The 17142-nt window shown below is 41.4% G+C and overlaps 1 protein-coding gene across 5 annotated transcripts in view; it reads left to right on the top strand.

Moving 5' to 3' along the window:
* Positions 1-17: 17 nt before the first annotated feature.
* Positions 18-17142, top strand: part of LOC121575604 (RNA-binding protein Raly) — a 149707-nt gene continuing 132582 nt past the window's right edge. For 2 of the 5 annotated variants that reach the window (XM_041888803.2, XM_041888799.2), the window contains exon 1: positions 18-111. The gene's annotated coding sequence lies outside the window, so the exon portion shown is untranslated. Of the gene's footprint in view, positions 112-456; positions 500-3082; positions 3167-17142 lie in introns of all 5 variants that reach the window. The other 3 variants (XM_041888801.2, XM_041888802.2, XM_041888800.2) reach the window with 3 other exon arrangements.

Raw genomic sequence — 17142 nt, 5'->3', positions numbered from 1 at the left:
GAATCTCACTACAGTCGGTGCTTGCCTCGCTGCGGTGACAGTGCTGTACATTTTTCTGCGTCTATCTCTTTATTGCTCTTTGAACATTTTTACTCTCTGAAATTTTCCTTGGTGAGTAATTTCTTCCCCTCTTACCTTTTCTTCTTTATCTTTTTCTTCCTATTTTTGTTCCTATCTTTATTTTGTTATATTTTTGCATTTCAGTACCTCAATCCTCACAGATGTTTTTATTTTTTAAATGCATTTCGACTTTTTGGATAGCTCGCTATTGATTTATGATTACAGTGTCCGAGAAGAGAATGGATGTGTCTCAACTCTCTTACAAAAACGTTTATTACGAATAGAACATATAGCCTAGCTATGTGTTGGGAGGAATTTATATTTCCAATAATCAGCGGTCTGTTTTCATGTTGTCTATTTTACTCCCGAATGACTGTCATTGATTTTCGTCTGCAGGTTTTTCTTAACCTACAGAAAGTAACCTAATGACACAGACCAGGTACAATATTGTTTTTGTTGTTATTCTGCTGGCGTATCTCCATTTGAGGTTATTAACCAATTTTATTTTGTTTGACATTTTTATTTTGATTATGTGGGGAATTTGCAGAATGGAATACATTTGCGCAACAGTATTGAGATGGACTGTATACGTTAGTGACCGTTTACGATAGCATGCCCTACACCATTATCTAAATGTTATGAAATACCTTTTCCTTTACCATTTAGAATAATAAACCGACTTTTTAAAATTATATATATAATATTTTTATTGCTCATTTCATTACAGTATGTCATGCAGCCAGGTGCATGTGTGGCTCAACGTGTACGTTCAAATGCAATAGTAACATATTATAAGGCATTAAAGCATTATTATTTATGTATTATGTTCTTATGTAGAATGTTCCATTGTACTTTGACTGATAGCAGAGCGAAAAAGAAAAAAAAAACGAACCAAGAAACAATTTTATCAAAACATGATGGCTAGAATTACATATAGGCTTTCTCTCATAAAACACATTTCACCAACAGTCCAAATAGTTCATGTCAATACAATACTAATGATCCAACACTGCAGAGAGGCTATTCATGCAGCTGAGTGATGATATAGGGTAGTGAGAAAGCTTAGCCCGAAGACAGCCATGGTCTTTGCAGAACTGTCATCATCATTATTTAGTGCTTTACCCTAATGCATCTATTATTTGTGGATGCTGTGCTGTCAAATGTTTTGTGCTCCACCTCTGCCCTGATAGAATGGCCTTCCCTTCAACTTGCTTGTATAGGGTTATCCATCAGAAATACATAATTACAATGTAATGTATGAAGCTATAGGGCAGAGACGGTCCTATTGAATTATAGCAGAGGCATTCATTTGTGGAGGTGATGGAAGGGCAAACCTTCTAGGCTCATTTTAACAGATAATGTATAATTATTTAGCCTACCTCTGCATTATCTGTATCCATCACTATACTGTATTTACATCCTGCCCAATTTAGCACAAGTATGAAAATAACAGACCTGGGTCCAAATAGTATTTATTTTCTTTCAAATACTTTTGCTGTGTTTAAATCGTGCTTTAGTTGCGCTTTAGTTGTTGAATGGAATAGTCCCAAAAGTGCAAACCCTGTCCATCTGGCACTTCTGGCAGGTTCAATCAAATGCTCAAAGTGCTTGAAAGAAAACAAATACTATTTGGACCCAGGTCTGAAAAACATGTTGCTGTTGATAATGGTTAAAAGACTGTTTCTGAGAATGGAAGGCCTTCTCGAAGTCTGAGCTAAACTTGTTTAAATATAAGTAAAGGTATTTTAATGTAGGGCTTCATTTTGGGCAGGGAATGCTTCAGCCTATGCGTGGAATGCTTCTGAAATGACTCACTGTGTGCGGTACAGACATACTCCCATAGATATGCATCACGTAGCTTATCAGCCCAAGTCTTCTCCTCTCAAGTCTGTTAATTGCTAAGGCTCTCATTGCCTGAGGAAGATTCCCATTAAGAGTGAATAAAGTGCATGCATCCCAATTTGAATCAAATAAATTTAGTCTTACTGAATATGGCACTAACAACCAAAATGGTTCTGAGAAGATAAATCAAACTCTGAGTTAATTGACCAGATAATTAATTTAAGCACTCCATGAGACATAAATGTGTTTTTCATATAAAACTGAATGACAGATTTCTATAGGTCAGTTTTTGTCTTTTTGACCGTTATTTTCCCAGCGGTAATGTTCACTGTCACTGGGGGACAGAAGTGTTAAAATCTCTGTGAAAGTATTACAGAAATATAGCTACCGTGTGAAGTGTAAGGGAATTTTAAATGGAAAGCTCAGGTGTATTGCCTTAGGCAAGAGCAGGCTGCCACTTCTTTGCAGGAGTCTGGGCTGAAAGTGACAGGTGTTTGATCCTTTGATCTTCGCCAGGTTCTACCAGGAGCTAACTGAGATTTAACTCCAATTCACGTTGTAGAGAAATTAAGTCTTCTATCGTGTGCAAGATCCAGTGGGTAGTAACTCTTTCTTAAGCACCATGATCCAACATTTTCAACATAGAGCATGTGTTATGATACGGCCATGTCTTGAGGAGCATGGTTGGGTTCTGGACAGACCAGACCTCAAGCTTTGATCAACAGTGTTCCTAAGGGTTGCCTTCAAGCTGGATAACACAAGTCCCCAGATCACTTGTTTCTAACTAACATACATTGCAGTAGCACTGTATGTTACATAGAAATATGTGTAGCCTATTAGTAAGAAACTTCTGGTATGTTGTCTCACAGTGAACTGATTTTTCATCAAAAGATTTTGCCTAACTGTCTTTTCCCTGTTGAAAGCCATCAACACATGCAGCAGATCCTCTTTAAATAGGACAGAATATTGGCACATACAGGTGGATCATTCAAAATTTTTCAATGTAAAGCTCTGTAGGGAATAATATTTTATCATCCAGATGCTGCAGCAGTAATCCTGGACTCCCTAATTGAATCCACAGGGTGTTTTTGGTGATAAGGTCTCAGGTGAGCCTCTGCTGCGACAGGTTAGGTCTCTGTAGGGAAATCACTCTGGTTATCATGCTTCTTTTAAATTGCAGGATTCCATTGTACAGTCCCGGGCTGAGAGCATTGGAACCAAGCATCTAGTATCAAACCTCCTCGTACCTGGTCAGAGTAGACAGGTATGTGCAGTGGCTTTAATAACCAATATAGTATTAGGAAACTAACGCTAGTCAGAGCTGTTATATATGGAACATTTAGGAAAGATGTCATATGTTGGTTGTTATCTGGTCAGATAAGCAGATTACAACCAGTTGAAGTATTTTTCTGGTTGCTCAAAAAAGTTAACAAAATAATATACAACTAGTATACAACTGGACCATGTTGCCATACTGACGTCCCGTTTGGCCACTGAGATGCTGTCACCAAATGTTCTATGACAATAACACTCACATTTTCATTGTAACTGGAATGTAATTGTCCAACATGGCAGCAATGGAGGACGTGCATGAAGATGGCTGCCTCCATGCACTTACCGCAAATGCCTTGTTTGCTAAGTTTGCCATATTGCTCTATGCTGCTCTTTCTTTGTATCGGCATTAGCATGATCCCAATTCTAGCTCCAAGACACCACAAATTTGAAAAAGTAGATTGTGCAGATTTATTGGCGCTCCGTAGTTTAAAGACTCTGTGGTAAAACAATGACATGTCTGTACTCTGCCATCTTTATACACATTCGCCATTGAAATATAACATTTGTTACAATGTAACAGTAGGTTATACCCTACTGGGTTTCACTTTACATTAAGTTGCTTGCTTCTGGGTAGGTACATGATAAATAGAAGTATATCCTATAGAGAGAGAGAGAGAGAGAGAGAGAGAGAGACTGGTGGCATTACTTACAGACTGCTTATCAAGAATGTGCAAAGCTGTCATCAAGGCAAAGGGTGGCTATTTGAAGAATCTCAAATATAAAATATAGTTTGATTTGTTTAACACTTTTTTGGTTACTACATGATTCCAAATGTGTTATTTCATAGTTTTGATGTCTTCATTATTATTCTACAATGTAGAAAATAGTCAAATTAAAGAAAAACCCTGGAATGAGTAGGTGTCCAAACTTTTGACTGGTAGTGTATATAATTTCTTCTGATTTTGAGAGATGGTAGAAATGCATTGTCATGATTAATTGGATACCGCGTTTCGAATGGGCCTACTGGTTTACAAAATATTGAGTACCATGTTCGCTCCAAAAGCAATTGAGATGGCAACGCCTAAGGCATGAGTGTGACGAGTACTGAGTATACGAAGAGGCAGGATGCAGACTCAGGAATTAACAAGGTCAAGGTTTACTTAATAATGAGAAAGAGAATAACAAAGAGAGAGTAAACGACAACGCTTAACAATCACACACAACACAATACTGAACAGTCCAGGGCTAAATAGGGTTGGTGATGAGATGAGGTGCAGGTGCGCTGGAGGTGATTAGGGTGCGTTGGGTTTCCATTCCGGTGTTGCCGAGGTGGTGCGCTCAGACCAGTGGCTCAGTAGACCGGCGAATCAGAGCCGGAGGGGAGCAACAGGAGGAGACGTGACAATGAGTTATAAGTTAATTTCAGGTCTATCTTCTACATTCCCCTGCAGTTATTTTGATTAAAAACACACTCACTAATCGTAGATTTAATAATTCAACCTTGTGGGGGATGCATTTTCATTTTTGATTGTAGTAGTAGTTTACCATGAAGTATGAGATACTCTCTCTTAGGCTGTGTTTACACAGGCAGTGCAATTCAGATCTTGTTTTCACTAATTGGTCTTTTGACCAATCAGGTCAGCTCTGAAAAAGATCTGATGTGAAAATATCTGATGCAATTGGTCAAAAGACCAATTAGTGGAAGAAATATCAGAATTGGGCTGACAGTGTAAATGCAGCGTTAGATAGGCTACGGAATGCATTTACATACATTTGCATGTTGAGATTGATCCCTTTCTATCTCTCTCTTCATGATTTTCCCCTCTCTCATTGGAGTCAAGTCACTCATAAGACTTCCCCACCACTGTTAATTTGCCTCCTTGAAGAATAATGCAGAAAAACAATGAATCCAGAATAAGTAGCATATACAGTGGGGAGAACAAGTATTTGATACACTGCCATTTTGCAGGTTTTCCTACTTACAAAGCATGTAGAGGTCTGTAATTTTTATCATAGGTACACTTCAACTGCGAGAGACGGAATCTAAAACAAAATCCAGAAAATCACATTGTATGATTTTTAAGTAATGAATTTGCATTTTATTGAATGACATAAGTATTTGATACATCAGAAAAGCAGAACTTAATATTTGGTACGGAAACCTTTATTTGCAATTACAGAGATCATACGTTTCCTGTAGGTCTTGACCAGGTTTGCACACACTGCAGCAGGGATTTTGGCCCATTCCTCCATGCAGATCTCCTCTAGAGCAGTGATGTTTTGGGGCTGTCGCTGGGCAATACAGACTTTCAGCTCCCTCCAAAGATTTTCTATTGGGTTCAGGTCTGGAGACTGGCTAGGCCACTCCAGGACCTTGAGATGCTTCTTACGGAGCCACTCCTTAGTTGCCCTGGCTGTGTGTTTTCGGGTCGTTGTCATGCTGGAAGACCCAGCCACGACCGATCTTCAATGCTCTTACTGAGGGAAGGAGGTTGTTGGCTAAGATCTCGCGATACATGGCCCCATCCATCCTCCCCTCAATACGGTGCAGTCGTCCTGTCCCCTTTGCAGAAAAACATCCCCAAAGAATGATGTTTCCACCTCCATGCTTCACGGTTGGGATGGTGTTCTTGGGGTTGTACTCATCCTTCTTCTTCCTCCAAACACTGCGAGTGGAGTTTAGACCAAAAAGCTCTATATTTGTCTCATCAGACCACATGACCTTCTCCCATTCCTCCTCTGGATCATCCAGATGGTCATTGGCAAACTTCAGACTTGCCTGGACATGCGCTGGCTTGAGCAGGGGGAACTTGCGTGCGCTGCAGGATTTTAATCCATGACGGTGTAGTGTGTTACTAATGGTTTTCTTTGAGACTGTGATCCCAGCTCTCTTCAGGTCATTGACCAGGTCCTGCCGTGTAGTTCTGGGCTGATCCCTCACCTTCCTCATGATCATTGATGCCCCACGAGGTGAGATCTTGCATGGAGCCCCAGACCGAGGGTGATTGACCGTCATCTTGAACTTCTTCCATTTTCTAATAATTGCGCCAACAGTTGTTGCCTTCTCACCAAGCTGCTTGCCTATTGTCCTGTAGCCCATCCCAGCCTTGTGCAGGTCTACAATTTTATCCGTGATGTCCTTACACATCTCTCTGGTCTTGGCCATTGTGGAGAGGTTGGAGTCTGTTTGATTGAGTGTGTGGACAGGTGTTTTTTATACAGGTAACGAATTCAAACAGGTGCAGTTAATACAGGTAATGAGTGGAGAACAGGAGGGCTTCTTAAAGAAAAACTAACAGGTCTGTGAGAGCCGGAATTCTTACTGGTTGGTAGGTGATCAAATACTTATGTCATGCAATAAAATGCTAATTAATTACTTAAAAATCATACAATGTGATTTTCTGGATTTTTGTTTTAGATTCCGTCTCTCACAGTTGAAGTGTACCTATGATAAAAATTACAGACCTCTACATGCTTTGTAAGTAGGAAAACCTGCAAAATGGCAGTGTATCAAATACTTGTTCTCCCCACGGTATACTTTGTGTACTTATAATCAACTTCCTGAATATCAGGGATATGATCAGATATATAGACTGTGTCCCAAATGTCACCCTATTCCCTATATAGTGGTTGCTATCATTGTTTATTAGTGTGTCACACATTACCAAAGTGACACCTCTGAGTTCCATTGCTAATGTATCCAGTACAACTTGTGTGGATTCTCATGAATAAATAACAAGATTGTTGCTCCTTTCTTAAACTCATATCCCTCCATAATAAATCCCTCCAGATACTAAATTCCCTTTTTGATCTCGCATTTGATCTCCAAATGGTGCCAATAGGCATGAAAAATTAACAGACCTGTAATTACAACTCAAAACAGCTGTGGGGTGAGAGATGGCACAAGAAACAAATTATATATACAAAAGTATATGGACACTTCAAATTAGTACATTCGGCTATTTCAGCCACACCTGTTGTTGACAGGTGAATAAAATCGGGCACACAGCCATGTAATCTCCATAGACAAACTTTGGCAGCAGAATGGCCTTACTGAAGAGTTCAGTGACATTCAAGTTGGCAGAGTCATAGGATGCCACGTTTCCAACAAGTCAGTCAAATTTCTGCCCTGCTAGAGCTGCCCCAGTCAACTGTAAGTTCTGTTATTGTGAAGTGGAAACGTCTAGGAGCAACAACGGCTCAGCCGCGAAGTAGTAGGCCACACAAGCTCACAGAACGGGACCGCCTAGTGGTGAAGCACATAGTGCGTAAAAATTGTCTTGCAACACTCACTTCCGAGTTCCAAACTACCTCTGGAAGCAACATCAGCACAATAACTGTTAGTCGGAATCTTCATGACATGGGTTTCCATGGCCAAGCAGCCGCACACAAGCCTAAGATCACCAAAATGCGCAATGCCAAGCATCGGCTGGAGTGATGTAAAGCTCGCCACCATTGGAAACGCGTTTTCTGGAGTGATTAATCACGCTTCACCATCTGACAGTCCGACGGACAAATCTGGGTTTGGCGGATGCCAGGTGAACGCTACCTGCCCGAATGCATAGTGCCAACTGTAAAGTTTGGTGGAGGAGGAATAATGGTCTGGGGCTGTTTTTCATGGTTCGGGCTAGGTCCCTTAGTTCCAGTGAAGGGAAATCTTAACACTATAGCATACAATGACATTCTACACAATTCTGTGCTTCCTACTTTGTGGTAACAGTTTGGGGAAGGCCCTTTCCTGTTTCAGCATGACAATGCCCCCGTGCACATACAGAAATGCTTTGTCGACATCGTTGTGGAAGAACTTGACTGGCCTGCACAGAGCCCTGACCTCAACCCCATCGAACACTTTTGGGATGAATTGGAACGCAGACTGCGAGCCAGGCCTAATCGCCCAACTTCAGTGCCCAACTTCACTAATGCTCTTGTGGCTGAATGGAAGCAAGTTCCTGCATCAATGTTTCAACATTTAGTGGAAAGCCTTCACAGAAGAGTGGCTGTTATAGCAGCAAAGGGGGACCAACTCTATATTAATTTTAGAATGATATGTTCGACGAGCAGGTGTCCACATACTTTTGGTCATATAATGTACATATTGAATATTGGTGAAGTGAGGAAACACTGAAAACAGCTTTGGAGGTGAGAAGTGGCATGCAGCAGAAGTGCCAAAATAATAAATAAATGACTGTTGAGCGGTGTTTATGGAGATAGGAAGGTTGCCTGACCCTGCTGGTCAGCAGGAAGTGTGTGTCAGGTTGTGTAGTTCATGTATGGGTGAGAAGAGATTGGTATAGAACGTGTACATATGTACTGGAGCAGAAGTGAGAAAAGCTGTGCATAAATGACTGTTATAAGCTATCTTTATGTAGATGGGACGGCCGCTAGCTCTGGGCCAGGGCGTTTATGTTACTTAGTATTACTTCTTGACCAGAGCTACTGGTTGACCTTAAGTATGTGTCAGGTTGTGTAGTTCAAATGTGGTGCCTCTCCAACCCTCGGGTCACTGCGATGAATTAATGAGGCCATTGCTGGTTCAGCTCACCATCTTAGTGTCCCCTATTTGTTCTTAATGTACTGTGGGTGGACAGTGTGTGTGTGTGTGTGTGTGTGTGTGTGTGTGTGTGTGTGTGGGTGGAGGCAAATGTGTTCCTTTATTTCAGATCTCACTCACTCAATTCTCCTCACAAATAAGGAGCAACATTTGCCTTGGGACTTAATTTCATCTGGACCCCTCACGGCAGAGAGACTTGGTCTGTGTGTGTGCATATAGTGAGTGTGTAATAGTGTGTGTGTGTGTATTTAAAGGGATTGTATAGTGTGCTTGCACGTGTCAGTGCATGTGACATGTGCACGCATGTGTGACAGTACCTGAGAGAACGCATGGTGGCCAGAACCCATATCAGCTGTCTGAGTTCGTAATACTCACGTCTCCCTTCGGTGACACTTTAATTTATTGCATTTTTTAAAGAGGGCCTGAAAATGAATGGCATCACATGTGCTCACTCCCAGTTCATAACGGGTATCTTCTGTCTTGTCTGTCTAAGGGCTGGATTCAATCCGTTGCGCTGAAGTTCGGGGTTACAGCATGATTGAAATTTAAAGGCAATGTTCCCGTGTTAGCAGAGACTGCATTCACGGCTCAATCAGAAATTACCTTTACATTTTCATCGTGCCATCTGTAACGCTTCAGCGATACAGATTGAATTAAGCCCTTAATGTTGCTCTTGCTCGTCCCAGGGCACTTCCCCCTTGTCGCTTCCCGCCACTGTCAGCTTGTCCAAAGCGATTTGGAAAAGGAGTATTACATGCTTTTCAGGGATCAAACGAAAGCCTGTTATTTGTGTCCTTGCAGTCTCTGGTATATAGTGTATGATAGCTGACATGCTCTCAGTGTCCTCTGTGGCCGATGGTATTGACCTAATAAACACAGCTTGGTCAAATGACACACCACTGAAAACTAAGTCGTTACCCGACACTGCTCTTTTTCTGCCACTGCTCGAGTGTTACAAACTACTGTCCTTTATTAGCACTTCTTTTAAGAAATGAAACACCACTTCATCAAATAAAATAAAATGTATTTGTCACGTGCCGAATACAACAGGTGTAGACTTCACCGTAAAATGCTTACGAGCCCTTTCCCAACAATGCACAGTTAAAAAGTAAGAAACATTTGCAAATAAAAAAAAGGAAATAGTAACACACTAAAATAACAATAACGAGGCTATATACAAGGAGTACCGGTACCGAGTCAAGGTACAGGGGTACGAGGCACTTGAGGTTATTTAGGTAATATTTACACGTAGGTAGGGGTAAAAGTGACAAGGCAATCAGGATAGACAATAAACAGAGTAGCAGCAGCATATGTGAAGAGTGTGAAAGTGTGTCAATATGCATGTGTTTGTGTGTTTTGTGTGTGTGAGCGTATGTAGTGTGTGTGTTGGAGTGTCACTATAGTATGTGTGAGTGTCTGGGTAGAGTCTGGTGAGTGTGCATAGGGCCATTGCAAGATAGTCAGTGCAAAAAAGGGGGTCAATGCAAATACACTATATACCAGTGTTATAGTACTCGAGACTGGTCTCGATTCCAGTCTCGAGATCACATATTGAGTGTCTCGGTCTTGTCTCGGTATCGGATACATTTTTACTCGGTCTTGACTCAGTCTCAGACAGTGAGGACTCGTAATTTCTTTCCGAGACCAGCCAAGACCAGAGGAGACATTAATATCTTAACAGCCTTTATATTTATTATTGTGATGAGGTGATTTTGAAGGAGTCAGGCGCAGGAGGGTAAATCCCAGAATAACAGGATTTATTCTGAACCAGAGTTACGCAGTAATGCATAAAAACACTCCAGTGTGCAATACAGGCGCACTGGAAAATACAAGGCACACGGGGAATATTCCCGGCGATACAAAATACACGGAGCGCCACCGAGCTTCTCTCTCCTCCACAATAAACAATCACACACAAAGAGAAGGGGGCAGAGGGAACACTTATACAGGTACTGATGAGGGGATATGAACCAGGTGTGTGTAATAAACAAGACAAAACAAATGGAATGATGAGATGAGGAGCGGCAGTGGCTAGAAGGCCGGTGACGACGAATGCCGAAGCCTGCCCAAACAAGGAGAGGAGGCAGCCTCGGAGGAAGTCGTGACAATTATAGACATGTTTGCACAGTGGCGAACCTATAGGCCTTCAGTGTGTGTTTGTACACTGAACAAAAATAAACGCAACATGTAAAGTAGAAAAACGAAGGAAGGGAAGCGCTGTTAAGGTACACAATAGTAGATTTTGGTAGACAGAAGGTGCTCTTTGGTCAAAGGGGTGAATTGGTCATCAAAAAGAAAGGAGGACCAAGGCACTCTTCATATAATTAATTAAAATGCCTTTATTTGTATGGCATGTTCAATGGAAACAACTTTTTTTTTTTACTCTGACGTGTTTCAGCTGCATGGCCTTTGTCAGGGAGTGAAATGTAAAGTGTTGGTCCCATGTTTCATGAGCTGAAATAAAAAGATCCCAGACATTTTCCATACGCACAAAACACTTATTTCTCTCAAATTTTGTGCACAAATTTGTTTACATCCCTGTTAGTGAGCATTTCTCATTTGCCAAGATAATCCATCCACCTAACAGGTGTGGCATATCAAGAAGCTGATTAAACAGAATGATCATTACACAGGTGGGGACAATAAAAGGCCACTCTGAAATGTGCACTTTTATCATTACACACTGCCACAGATAACTCAAATTTTGCCACGTGTCTCAAATCATGCCAACTGCAGGAATGTGCACCAGAGCTGTTGCCAGACAATTTAATGTTCATTTCTCTACCATAAGCCGCCTCTAACGTTGTTTTAGAGAATTTGGCAGTACGTCCAACCGGCCTCACAACCGCAGACCACGTGTATGGCGTCGTGTGGCCAAGCAGTTTGCTGATGTGAACAGTGTCCCATGGTGGCGGTGGGGTTATGGTATGGGCAGACATAAGCTACGGACAACGAACACAATTGCATTTTATTGATGGCAATTTGAATGCACAGAGATACCGTGACGAGATCCTGAGGCCTATTGTCGTGCCATTCATCCGCCGCCATCACCTCATGTTTCAGCATGATAATGCACGGCCCCATGTCGCAAGGATCTGTACACAATTCCTGGAAGCTGAGTTCTTCCATGGCCTGCATACTCACCAGACATTTCACCCATTGAGCGTGTTTGGGATGCTCTGGATCGACATGTACGACAGCATGTTCCAGTTCCTGCCAATATCCAGCAACTTTGCACAGCCATTGAAGAGGAGTGGGACAACATTCCACAATCAACAGTCTGATCAACTCAATGCAAAGGAGATGTACAGTGGGGAAAAAAGGATTTAGTCAGCTACCAATTGTGCAAGTTCTCCCACTTAAAAAGATGAGAGAGGCCTGTAATTTTCATCATAGGTACACGTCAACTATGCCAGACAAAATGAGAAAAATAAATCCAGAAAATCACATTGGAGGATTTTTAATGAATTTATTTGCAAATGATGGTGGAAAATTAGTATTTGGTCAATAACAAAAACGTTTCTCAATACTTTGTTATATACCCTTTGTTGGCAATGACACAGGTCAAACGTTTTCTGTAAGTCTTCACAAGGTTTTCACACACTGTTGCTGGTATTTTGGCCCATTCCTCCATGCAGATCTCCTCTAGAGCAGTGATGTTTTAGGGCTGTTGCTGGGCAACACGGACTTTCAACTCCCTCCAAAGATTTTCTATGGGGTTGAGATCTGGAGACTGGCTAGGCCACTCCAGGACCTTGAAATGCTTCTTACGAAGCCACTCCTTCATTGCCCGGGCGGTGTGTTTGGGATCATTGTCATGCTGAAAGACCCAGCCACGTTTCATATTCAATGCCCTTGCTGATGGAAGGAGGTTTTCACTCAAAATCTCACAATACATGGCCCCATTCATTCTTTCCTTTACACGGATCAGTCGTCCTGGTCCCTTTGCAGAAAAACAGCCCCAAAGCATGATGTTTCCACCCCCATGCTTCACAGTAGGTATGGTGTTCTTTGGATGCAACTCAGCATTCTTTGTCCTCCAAACACGACGAGTTGAGTTTTTACCAAAAAGTTATATTTTGGTTTCATCTGACCATATGACATTCTCCCCAATCCTCTTCTGGATCATCCAAATGCACTCTAGCAAACTTCAGACGGGCCTGGACATGTACTGGCTTAAGCAGGGGGGACACGTCTGGCACTGCAGGATTTGAGTCCCTGGCGGCGTAGTGTGTTACTGATGGTAGGCTTTGTTACTTTGGTCCCAGCTCTCTGCAGGTCATTCACTAGGTCCCCCCGTGTGGTTCTGGGATTTTTGCTCACCGTTCTTGTGATAATTTTGACCCCACAGGGTGAGATCTTGCGTGGAGCCCCAGATCGAGGGAGATTATCAGTGGACTTGTATGTCTTCCATTTCCTAATAATTGCTCCCACAGTTGATTTCTTCAAACCAAGCTGCTTACCTATTGCAGATTCAGTCTTCCCAGCCTGGTGCAGGTCTACAATTTTGTTTCTGGTGTCCTTTGACAGCTCTTTGGTCTTGGCCATAGTGGAGTTTGGAGTGTGACTGTTTTGAGGTTGTGGACAGGTGTCTTTTATACTGATAACAAGTTAAAACAGGTGCCATTAATACAGGTAATGAGTGGAGGACAGAGGAGCCTCTTAAAGAAGAAGTTACAGGTCTGTGAGAGCCAGAAATCTTGCTTGTTTGTAGGTGACCAAATACTTATTTTCCACCATAATTTGCAAATAAATTCATTAAAAATCCTACAATGTGATTTTCTGGATTTTTTTTTCTCAATTTGTCTGTCATAGTTGACGTGTACGTATGATGAAAATTACAGGCCTCTCTCATCTTTTTAAGTGGGAGGACTTGCACAATTGGTGGCTGACTAAATACTTTTTCCCCCCACTGTATCAAGCTGCATGAGGCAAATGGTGGTCACACCAGATACTGACTGGTTTTCTGATCCATGCCCATACCATTTTTAAGGTGTCTGTGGCCAACAGATGCATATCTGTATTCCCAGTCATGTTAAATCCATAGATTAGGCCTAATTTATTTATTTAAATTGACAGATGTCCTCATATTAACTGTAACTCAGTAAAATTGTAGAAATTGTTGCATGTTGTGTTTATATTTTTGTTCAGTATATAAAGGTCTACTGTAGCTCTGATTGGCTATAGCTCATCAGTCTGTGTAGACTCCGGTCCTGGACAAGACAGATGTTTTATTTACTGCAGTGTCTATTAATTGTCCAAATGCACGGCCGCTTTCCCACTCTATATTGCTATAGAATTTTCACAAATGCCTTAGTATGCGTAATTCCCAAACATTCTAAGGATTTATGAAAATGTGAAAAATACCATATCTACGTGGTCACTTGTCAGATTTTTTTTAGTGTAATTCTTCCTGAGGGTGTATATGAACCGATTTTAATAAGATTTCATGTTGCTAAAATGCTGTCAGTTCCACTTTAAATGCAACAATGTTTCACACACAAGTTATTTGCAAAGAGATGGCTAACAACAGCAAGTGTGCTGCAATAAAAAACACAGTTCCACTCACCAGATTATCATTTGAAACTTAACTTCTTGGTGAAAGTTATTCTTGAAAAGGAGAAGCTAACAAATTAGAAGCTAACAAAAACGGTCCCACTCATTAAGTCAAAATGTGATTCCACTGTCAAATGTGGCCCTAATACTGTTGAATGGCCTTTATCTAGCTTCTGATGGCCTAGCCAATGGCCCAGCTGGCTAGATTTATCTCCCCAGAGACCAGCAAAGAAAAATCCTGATTTGATATTTTTTTCTCTTCAGTGTTAACCCTTTCCTTTCCAATTAAAACTGAAGATATTAAATCAGAACATCATTGAAAATAATATAATTATCATTATTATAGTCATTATTTTATAAATCCTTAGCCCTTCTCTGAAGGCGTAGAAGGCCCATTGTTTCCCACTGTGTTTGGGTTAGTAATAATTTGTAAAGTGGCTCTATTTTCCCTCTGGATGCATTTTTTCAATATTCAGAATGTGTAAGTAATCCATATGTTGTTCTGACATGAACACAGAAATACTGGACATTTTGAACTCTTATTATGGTGTTGATTTGATCAAATTACAATCATTGTCTTGAATTGGACTCGCATTTTTTCTGGTCTCGGTCTTGACCCGGTCTCGGATCCCTTGTTCCCCTCCCGGTCTTGGTCTTGACTTGGACTCGATTTGCTCCGGTCTTGGTCTTGAAACGGTCTCGCTATAGGTGGTCTCGAACACAACACTAGTGGACACCCCTTCAAATGAGTGGATTTGACTAATCAAATCAAATCAAATGTTATTTGTCACATGCGCCGAATACAACATTTGTAGACCTTACAGTGAAATGATTACTTACAAGACCTAACCAACAATGCAGTTTTAAGAGAAATAAGTGTTAAGTAAACAATAGATAGGTAAAAAATAAAAGTAGTAAAATAACAGTAAAAATAACAGTAGCGAGGCTATATACAGGGGGTACCGGTACAGAGTCAATGTGCGGGGGCAACAGTTAGTCGAGGTAATTGCGGTAATATGTACATGTAGGTATAGTTAAAGTTACTATGCATAGATAGTAAACAGAGAGTAGCAGCAGTGTAAAATAGGGTGTGGGGGACACAATGCAAATAGTCCGGGTAGCCATTTGATTACCTGTTAAGAAGCCTTTTTGACCTAGACTTGGCGCTCCGGTACCGCTTGCCGTGCAGTAGCAGAGAGAACAGTCTATGACTAGGATGGCTGGAGTCTTTGACAATTTTTAGGGCCTTCCTCTGACACCGCCTGGTATAGAGGTCCTGGATGGCAGGAAGCTTGGACCCAGTGATGTACTGGGCCGTATGCACTACCCTCTGTAGTGCCTTGCGGTCAGAGGCCGAGCAGTTGCCATACCAGGCAGTGATGCAACCAGTCAGGATGCTCTCGATGGTGCAGCTGTATAACTTTTTGAGGATGCTAAATATTTTCAGTCTCCTGATGGGGAAGAGGCTTTGTCGTGCCCTCTTCAAGACTGTGTTGGTGTGTTTGGACCATGATAGGTCCTTAGTGATGTGGACACCGAGGAACTTGAAGCTCTCGACCCGCTCCACTACAGCCTCGTCGATGTGAATGAGCCCTCCGTTTCCTGTAGTCCATGATCAGCTCCTTTGTCTTGCTGACGTTGTTCTGGCACCACACTGCCAGTTCTCTGACTTCCTGCCTGTAGGCTGTCTCATCGTCGTCAGTGATCAGACCTTCCACCGTTGTGTTATTATTAGCGAGCTGGACACAGTTAAGGAACTGTAGGAATGTAGGTCCATTATCATTTCTACACAGTTTCGATTTGATTTCAGTAAATCAAGTAAATAAATGTTAAAAATTATGCTTCTTTTTTTTTTCCCACAGCCGTATGTTTGACACCTTTGACTTAGGGGATGCTCAAATAAAATAAAATCATAACTTGATATTAAAAAGGAAAACTGTTGTCTTTTGTTGTAACTAAAGGAATCATTCATTGGTGTAGTGAATTGAAACAATTCTATAAAAGCAACTGTTCCTTTATCTGGGTCTAAAGATTTAATGGTTTTAGTCACAGAGTAAAGATTAGACTCTGTCTATCAAGTTAGCTATTCACACATCTCAATTGGGGCCCATAAGAAAATGTAACCACGGGCACTAAATGGAGAGATAATTACTCAATTAGCTTTCTAGTAGCAAATTGAGCTCTTTTTGTTGAATGGCTTTCACGGTTATTTCTGAGGTTTCTCTGCTGCCCTCAATGGGCTTTGTCTATACAGTATGCATTCTTCTTGAATAGAGGTGGATTCATCTCTTTATTTCAGTTCGGCCCTAATGTGCAATTAGCCTACAAATGGATGTAATCTCCCTCTTACATGTAGCACATTGCTTTTTTCATACCTTGACACACACACACTCCCTCTCTTTCTCTCTCACTCCCCCCGAAAGGAGCGGGAGAACTCTAGTGAACTTAGTATTAGAATCAGACATGGGCCACTATGTTTTTCGTAATGAGGAAGATGCTGGGTTAGTCCTCCTGCCTGCATGCACGATGGGCCTTTCTTACCCAGCATCCACGTCAGGGGTGACGAAGGAGAGAGTTTCCCACCAGGATGCCTGGGAAAATGAGTTGCATATTGTAGAGCACCGCGGCTTAAAACCACGCATTAAGAAAGTGAATGGACAAGAGTTATTCGAACTGCATCTATTTTCCATAGAAATGGTTAGAAAAAGTATATATCTATACCTCCATAAAATAGACTTTTCACAGCATTCGATACAGCTTTCGATCCTTAATGATAAAGTATGTTCGTTTGACGTATTATGTTAATAATTAAGGATTTGTCCTTGGGTGGAATAAGAACTTTGACCGTCCTTTGCCCG

This window comes from Coregonus clupeaformis, chromosome 10, assembly GCF_020615455.1.
Source record: "Coregonus clupeaformis isolate EN_2021a chromosome 10, ASM2061545v1, whole genome shotgun sequence".
Lineage (NCBI taxonomy): Eukaryota > Metazoa > Chordata > Actinopteri > Salmoniformes > Salmonidae > Coregonus > Coregonus clupeaformis.
The sequence above is the reverse complement of the archived record's forward strand: the minus strand, read 5'-3'. Positions and strand labels throughout refer to the sequence as shown.